Source organism: Schistocerca piceifrons, chromosome 6 (genome assembly GCF_021461385.2).
Source record: "Schistocerca piceifrons isolate TAMUIC-IGC-003096 chromosome 6, iqSchPice1.1, whole genome shotgun sequence".
NCBI lineage: Eukaryota > Metazoa > Arthropoda > Insecta > Orthoptera > Acrididae > Schistocerca > Schistocerca piceifrons.
Genome location: NC_060143.1, coordinates 260,814,558 through 260,824,225, shown reverse-complemented (window position 1 = coordinate 260,824,225; position 9,668 = coordinate 260,814,558).

Here is a 9,668-nt window from a genome sequence, read left to right as displayed (position 1 = left end):
CAGCATAAATCGGTTCCACCGTAACGCATTAGAATGTGTACCAAGTTTCGCTGCCATACGACACTCACGCTCCACGCTGGACCTATGTGACAAACTGTACTTTAATTATAAACACCCGGTACACGAATATGTGTTTTGTGAAACAGTTCTCACAATGTCAAGTTACTTGAAGAATTTTTTGTAAGATGTTCTAGAACTAGCACCATGCTTAGAAAGTAGCATCCGAAAAGGTATGGATAAAGCTTTCCACCTGATACTTTTCTATACAATTTTGGAGTGAAAACCTTGTTTCATTACTGAAGGGGCTGAATGGTTCAAATGGCTCTGAGCACTATGGGACTTAACTGCTGAGGTCATCAGTCCCCTAGAACGTAGAACTACTTAAACCTAACTAACCTAAGGACATCACACACATCCATGCCCGAGGCAGGATTCGAACCTGCGACTGTAGCGGTCGAGCGGTTCCAGACTGTAGCGCCTAGAACCGCTCGGCCAAGAGATAAATAAACCTCTCTGCTCCTTGTAATGTTGGAGTCGTTACTGACATGTGGAGAGATGGTATATGAATACCTCTATCCAAACACGAGAATGATCGACATACCTTACAAGGGAACGTCCCCATCGTACCCCCCTCAGATTTAGTTATAAGTTGGCACAGTGGATAGGCCTTGAAAAACTGAACACAGATAGATCGAGAAAACAGGAAGAAGTTGTGTGGAACTATGAAAAAATAAGCAAAATATACAAACTGGGTCGTCCATGTGTAATATAGGCAATATTAAGGGCAGTATGAGATGAGGAGCGCCGTGGTCAAATGGTTAGTGTGAACAGCTGCAGAGCGAGAGGTCTTCAGTTCAAATCTTCCCTCGACCGGAAATTTTAACTTTTTATTTTCAGTTTATGTGAAAAACTCTTATGTTTTCATCACTTTTTTTGGAGTGATTATTACATCCACAAGAAAACCTAAATCGGGCAAGGTAGAAGAATCTTTTCACCCATTCGCCAAGTGTACTAGTTGGGTGGGTCGACAACATATTCCTGTCATGTGACGCACATGCTGTCACCAGTGTCGTATACAAAATATCAGACGTGTTTTCCTGTGGAGGAATCGGTTGACCTATGACCTTGCGATCAAATGTTTTCGGTTCCCATTGGAGAGGCACGTCCTTTCGTCAACTAATCACACGGTTTTGCGGTGCGGTCGCAAAACAGACACTAAACTTATTACACTGAACAGAGACGTCAATGAACGAACGGACAGATCATAACTTTGCGAAAATAAAGAAAGTAAAATTTTCAGTCGAGGGCAGATTTGAACCAAGGCTCTCTCGTTCCGCAGCTGTTCACGCTCACCACGGGACCACGGCGCTCCTCGCCTCACATTGCCCTTAATATTGCATATCTTACACCTGGACGACCCAGTTTGTATATTTTGCTTATTTGTTCATAGTTCCACACAACTTCTTCCTGTTTTCTCGATTGATCTGTGTTCAGTTTTTCAAGGCCTATCCAGTGTGCCAACTTATAACTAAATCTGAGGGGTGTGCGATGGGGATGTTCCCTTGTTAGAATCAAAGGCAGGGACGTAAACATACGGCCCGTCATTTATCTAATGGCAGTCTGCCCCTCACTATTATTCTTATTCTTTCTCATTTATGTTCCATTCCATCGCGGAAAGGAGCCACGCCAATGTAACTGGCATTCTGACAGTGGGATCCAACTCCAGAATTCTGCAGTACAAACCTCTCGTTAGTGAGCTTCATCAACCCACATATTAATTTCGCTCAACGTTTTACGACCAAGGTACTGTAAACCACTAAGGAGTTACTCAGTAATGATATGAGAATAAATTTGACATAGTAAACGTGTTGTTGTAAAACAAGCGATGCCACTAATTATGTACAGGGTGATACAGAAATCCGTTAGCATTTCAAAATTCGCGGAATAATGTAAGTAGGAAAGTAAAAATGCTTCAAATGACGTAAGGTCTTCTTGAAATCTAAACAGTGCACAAAATGACCAACAAATGACACTTCATATGGTACCAAAGCAATAATTAGCATAACAGTTGATTTTCAGCAAAGACGATATTCCTTACAGCAACTGCTTCATACGTCGGTCCTCATTCATCGATACCACCTGTACTCGATCGACAATGTTGTGAACAGTACTATACACCATTTCAGTATGTTTGGTGAGAAATTGCAGACGGATATTGTCTAATGAAGTCGGACGATCGCGATAGGCTTGAGTCTGCTGGTAACCCCATAACCAATAATCACATTGACTGAGGTCTGGTAACCTGGGAGCCCAGGCGTGATGGAAGTGGCGGCTCATCACGCGATCCTCATGAAAAGATGTGCGGAAGAGATCTTCCACACGTGTAGCAATATGGGGTGGAGGCGTGGAGCGCCATTTGGCATTAAAGTGGTACTATTCGTCAGGTATTTATCAGCCAGGCTAGAGGTGGTGCGATTCTATAACATATCGGCGCACCTCGGAGCCTGATGCGGCGTCACTGAGGTGTTGCTATCCAATGCCAGTTTTTCCACTCGTTTTTTGTTTCATGTCATTTCAAATGGCTCTGAGCACTATGGGTCTTAACATTTAAGGTCATCATTCCCCTAGAACTTGGAACTACTTAAACCTAACTAACCTAATGACATCACACACATCCATGCCCGAGGCAGGATTCGAACCTGCGACCGTAGCAGTTGCGTGGTTCCGGACTGAAAGGCCTAGAACCGCTCGGCCACCACGGCCGGCTCCATGTCATTTCAAAAATGTATAACTGTGTGTGAATTCCTAAGGGACCAAACTGCTTAGGTCATGAGTCCATAGACTTACACACCACTTAAACTAACCTATGCTAAGAACAACACACACACCCATGCCCGAGGGAGGACTCGAACCTCCAGCGGGAGGGGCCACGTATGCCATTTCACGCATGTGTCCCAAGTTTTATCTCTTTACCTAAATTATTCCGTGAATTACAGCATTTCCAAACGCTTGTGGACTTTTGAGTCACCTTACATTTGGGGTTTTTATTTCTGTATGGCCCTACGTAGTCACAGTGAGGGATTTGCGGCTCATGAAGCCGTTACTAAAGAAACAATGTTCACGACACATGAATAAATGTAAACATCTGAAGATGGATTGCCAGGCATCTCTAAATCATCATAGAGAAATAAAAAATAAATGCCTATAAAAGCAACTGGTTGTAGCTAACTCATTATAAATTACCTTCAGTTTCAACTGTTGCAGTATAGTTAGTTAACAACAAGAAATATTTACTAACGTTAGCACGGGAAAGAATAGAAAACCGAAATTTGGCATTGAGATAGGCAGCCCAAGTCGATAAGCAGTTAGGAGTTACTCGGTGAATTTCTTCCGCGGGCCAGACTAAAACCAATCGCGCGCGGATCAGGCCCTCGTACAGCCGGTTGCCCGACCGTTCTCACAGAACGTCGTGGTGGGTCGAGGAAATATTCCACCGTTGAAAGCTTGAAGCAATTGAAACTGGTATTGAAAAGGGTTCATTACTCACGAAATACTGAACAGGCGTTTCTACCGATCTTGAGATGACATGTGGTACTACCTATAAACATAATACACTACTGGCCATTAAAATTGCTACACCAAGAAGAAATGCAGAAGATAAACGAGTATTCATTGGACAAATATATTATTCTAGAACCGACATGTGATTACATTTTCGCGCAGTTTGGGTGCGTAGATCCTGAGAAATCAGTGCCCAGAACAACCACCTCTGGCCGTAATAACGGCCTTGATACGCCTGGGCATTGACTCAAACAGAGCTTGGATGGCGTGTACAGGTACAGCTGCCCATGCAGCTTCAACACGATACCTCAGTTCATCAAGAGCAGTGACTGGCATATTGTGACGAGCCAGTTGCTCGGCCACCATAGACCACATGTTTTCAATTGGTGAGAGATCTGGAGAATGTGTTGGCCAGGGCAGCAGTCGAACATTTTCTGTATCCAGAAAGACCCGTACAGGACCTGCAACATGCGGTCGTGCATTATCCTGCTGAAATGTAGGGTTTCGCAGGGATCTAATGAAGCGTAGAGCCACGGGTCGTAACACATCTGAAATGTAACGTCCGCTGTTCAAAGTGCTGTGAATGCGAACAAGAGATGACCGAGACGTGTAACCAATGGCACTCCATACCATCACGCCGAGTGATACGCCAGTATGGCGATGACGAATACACACTTCCAGTGTGCGTTCACCGCGATGTCGCCAAACACGGATGCGACCATCATGATGCTGTAAACAGAACCTGGATTCATCCGAAAAAATGACGTTTTGCCATTAGTGCACCCAGGTTCGTCGTTGAGTACACCATCGCAGGCGCTCCTGTCTGTGATGCAGCGTCAAGGGTAACCGCAGCCATAGTCTCCGAGCTGATAGTCCATGCTGCTGTAAACGTCGTCGAGCTGTTCGTGCAGATGGTTGTTGTCTTGCAAACGTCCCTATCTGTTGACTCAGGGGCCGAGACGTGGCTGCACGATCCGTTACAGCCATGTGGATAAGATGCCTGTCATCTCGACTGCTAGTGATACGAGACCGTTTGGGTCCACCACGGCGTTCCGTATTACCCTCCTGAAACCACCGATTCCCTATTCTGCTAACAGTCATTGGATCTCGACCAACGCGAGCAGCAATGTCGTGATACGATAAACTGCAATCGCGACAGGCTACAATCCGACATTTATCAAAGTCGGAAACGTGATGGTACGCATTTCTCCTCCTTACACGAGGCATCTAAACAACGTTTCACCAGGCAACGCCGGTCAACTGCTGTTTGTGTATGAGAAATCGGTTGGAAACTTTCCTCACGTCAGCACGTTGTAGGTGTCGCCACCGGCGCCAACCTTGTGTGAATGCTCTGAAAAGATAATCATTTGCATGTCACAACATCTTCTTCCTGTCGGTTAAATTTCGCGTCTGTAGCACGTCGTCTTCGTTGTGCAGCTATTTTAATGGCCAGTAGTGTACCTTCATTCGAAGAATACGGTTTCTGTGGACCTTTTTCTAGCGTAATTTTAAATATTAAGGTCGAGAGGCCACGAATAATAAAAAGTTATCCATCAACTGAACTTTACAAGCAATACCGCCTTCCACTATGGTTAAGAATTTAATATGGACGGCTCGGAAGGCTGAGCTTTTTATTCGTCCACAATTTGTCACGCATTCCTGCTCTAACAAGAATCTGACTGCATTTGGTAGTTTCTACGCCATAGAGGTAGAAGGGAATTTACTTAAGCTGTACTCTTCGATGTAATAAATTATGTAAAGAGGTACGTAATAGTTCGAGAATAGGGTTATGGTTTGCGAAATAGGTATCCAAACCAGCAGAGACATGTGTAGAAGAAAAAATCGTAAATTATTGCTCAACGCTTGAGGCCTTCCTAAGAGACAGTCTCCAGTCCTTGCAGTCTGTACGTGTAAGCGTAGACAAGTTGTGGTTTAAATTCAAAGAAATAGTATCGACGGCTATTGAGAGAAATATACCAAATAAATTAATGTGAGGTGGTACTGATCTCCCACGGTACACTAAACAGGTCAGAACACTTGTTGCAGAAGCAACGAATAACACATGCGAAATTTAAAATAACGCAAAACCCTCAAGATTAGCGAAGTTTTACAGAAGCTCGAAATGTAGTGCGAACTTCAATGCGAGATGCTATTAACACTTTCTACAACGAAATTCTCTCTCGAAATCTGACAGAACATCCAAAGAGATTCTTGTCGTATGTAAAGTACGCCAGCGGAAAGACACAATTGATACCTTCACTGCATGATAACAACGGTGACGTTACCGATAACAGTGCCGCTAAAGTAGAGTTACTAAATACAGTGTTCCTAAATTCGTTCACCAAACAACACGAAGCTAATTTTCCAGAATTCGAACTAAGAACAACTTCCACCGTGAGTAACTTAAAAGCAGATATCCCCGATGCAGCAAAGCAGCGTAAATCACTTAATATGGGCAAAGGCTCCGGTCCTGATTGTGTAGCAATGACGTTCCTCTGAGTTCGCTGGTACAACAGCTCCAATACTTAGCAGTCATATGCAACCGATTGCTCGCTGTGAGATCCGTACCTAAAGACTGGAATACTGCACAAGACAACTACTTCCAAGAAAGGAAATAGATTAACACGCTGAATTACAGACCCATATCACTAATGTCGACCTGAAGTAGGATTTTGGAACGTACACTATGATCCAACATTATGAGTTATCTCCAAGAGAACGGTTTACTGACAACCAACCAACACGGTTTCAGAAAATATCGTTCTTGTGAAACACAACTAGCTATTTATTCTGACGAAGTAATGAATGCTATTAACAGCGAATTTCAAATTGATTCCATATTTTTAGATTTCACAATCGACTTCAAATCAAATTGCTTGTATATGGTCTATCACCTCAATTGTGCGACTGTATTCGTTGATTTCCTGACAGAAAGGTCTCAGTTAGTAGTAACTGACGTAGCGTCATAGAGTAAAACAGAAGTGATATCTGGCTTTCCCTAAGGAAGCGTTATATCTCCTCCAGTGTTCTGATCAACATAAACTATTTAGGAGACAATCTGAGTAGCTTCTTAGATTGTTTGCAAACAATTCTCTCATTTACTATCTTATAAAGTTATCAAATGATGAAAACAAATTGCAAAACGATTTAGACATCTATATTGAACGAAGAATGGCAATTGACCCCAGATAACGAAAAGTATGAAGTCACCCACATGAGTACCAAAATGAATCCACTAAATTTCGGTTACACCATAAATCACACAAATCTGAAGGCAGTAAATTCAATTAAATATTTAGAGATTAAAATTACGAATAACTTAAGCTAGAATGATCACACCGACAATGTTGTGGGTAAAGCAAACCAAAGACTACGATTTATTGGCAGAACACTGAGAAAATGCGACAGGTCTACTAAAGAGACTGCCTAAACTATGCTTGTACGTTTTCTACTCTCGTTTTCTGTGCAGTTTTGGATCCGCGTCATATAAGATAGACGGAAGACATCGAAAAAGTTCGAAGAAGGGCAGCTCTTTTTGTATTATCGCGAAGTAGGGAAGAGAGCGCCAACGAAAATGATATGTCAAGTGGAGAAGCAATCATTGAAAAAAAGACGTTTTTCGTTGTGGCAGGATCTTTTACTGGAATTTCAGTCACCAACTTCCTCCTCGGGCTGCGAAAATATTTTGCTGTCGCCCACCTACATAGGGAGGAACGATCATCATAATAAAATAAGAGAAATCAGAGCTCGCACAGAAAGATTAAAATGTTCGTTTTTCCCGCGCGATGTTCGAGAGCAGAACGGTAAAGAAATAGCTTGAAGGTGGTCCAACGAATCTTCTGCCAGCTACTTAAATGTTAATTGCAGAGTAATTATTTATATGTAAATGAGGCAAAGTTGGAAATAAAGTGGTGCAGTCTTACACAAGTGTAAACGAGAAAGATACAAATGAAATTTAGATAAGCTACAGAAATGCCAATTAAGCTTAATAATATCCTGTCGCCGGTCCAATAGAACATAAAATTTAATAAATCAAAAGGTAATTCAATGAGTAATTTATATAGAATCAATGAAACATGTGCACTGCAAGTAAATTAGGGACACGTGAACAATTCACAAAAATTTACAAACCGGTAATGACTGAATATGGTCGCTTTACATTCGAAATGAAGCAATTTGGCTAAGTGAAGTGAACAGTATTTATTGAAAGTACGAGAATCAGGCTTTCCATATTCGCAGTGAAAGTACGTTACTTGACAGAACAGTTCACCGATGCTAAAAATTTCATTTCCCATAAACCAGAGTAGTAAAAATTACTTTTATGCATACATTAAAAGTAACAAAGAATATTTACAAAATACAGAACGACGCTGATAGATCATGGAAATGATGCCAACCAAGAGGACAAAGTAGAGATGACAAGTTACAGCTGAGCATAAAATAAAAATGTAATGAAATGGAACACTTACAGCTGTCCTTACAATTTTATTTGTTGTATGACTACGTCTTTCGATACTTCAGTGCACCACCTTCAGGCCTTAACTGACGCTGAGTGGGCTAACTCCAGTCGTATACACGATTCATCAGTGGCCAACATCTATGAACTGGTTCTCACAGACTACCTGTAACAACGATGCTGTGTCTCCAATGGTTGGAGTTAAGCCCTCAGCGTCATTAATCCTGAAGATGACGAGCTGAAGCACCGAATCTCGTAGCCATATTATAAATAAAATCGTAAGGGCGATTGTATTACATAAGTGAACGGGCCTAGCTCCTCAAACCTCCAGAGGGATGGTCATACAAAAATAAAATAAATACATGAAAATATCTCTATTTGCAAGAATTTGAATCTGAATCAATGCCTTCAATTTCAGTAATAGTTTATTAAATGACTGAAGTACTTTTGAGAAACAATTTTGTAAAGCAAAAACTGTTTGCTGCAATTTGCATGAAAATGCTGTGAGACGACGAGGGCATTTGATTGCACTTTTGATAACTTTTGTTATGTCTTGACCACACCTTTATTTTTCCAACAAATTTACGCGTTTCGACTTTATGTCCTTATCAAAGGCTACAAAATACAACACAAAACTGGTATCAGAAGATATGAAAATATGATACATTTCACCATCGATAAGAGACGTATTATGATGACAAAAATATTGCTTCCTAGCTTACCACTGTTATGTCAGTCATATAAAACTGTTAACTAGCTACATTATATCACTTTAACATTCTCGTTCACGAGACAAGTACAGACCGATTACAAAGGAACATTTAGGAAACCAAGTGGATTAATCGGTAGACGACTCTGGGTACATGGTACACACTGCAGTTTGTTTCTGTTTACAACCGCAATTTTCAATTTTCCTCATTACATCGATTAAAAAAATTTCATTAGTAAGAACGGAAAACACTTGACAACGTTTTACAAAAAGGTATTATTTTCTTTTTTTAGAACTAATGCACTGGAAGATCGTTCTGATTGGTGCTGAGGCCAACTGTCTCTTAACTAACAATCATTTTTTTTTTACAGCTTACAGTACAAAACCACTATCATCAGTAAAAGTCCATAAACACTTAATAAAAGTCAGAATTACAGGGATAACTAGAATTTTTTTCCTTTATTGAATTTAGACTCTCCCCAGAGGGAGGGAGGGTGCTGGCAGCAGCTAGTACGCTGCTCTTCAGCCTACAGAACAGTTAAAAACATAAAAACAAGAAAATAAACAAAAACAGGCGATAATAACGGAGACTTTCTAAACTGTTAAATCGCGGAAAGTTGTGGAAGTTAAAATATAAAAATAAAGGGTTGGTGATGCAAATTAAGACATACAGTAAGTAAACAGGTACTATAGTAGGCAGACAATTAAAAAACATGGCGACAGTCTGGTTTCTGTTCGCAATAGAAAAAAAAATCACACCCAGGGTATGGTTTCCTATAGCACCATGTGAAAAAGGGGGGACGCACGAGACTGAACACTCACTTAAACAGTGCACTATTGAGTAGACACGAAGATGACACACCACGACTAAGGCAGATGGGAGGAAGACCCAGATGGATGAGGGGAAAAAAAGGAAGGAGGAGAGGGAGAAGCAAAGGAGGG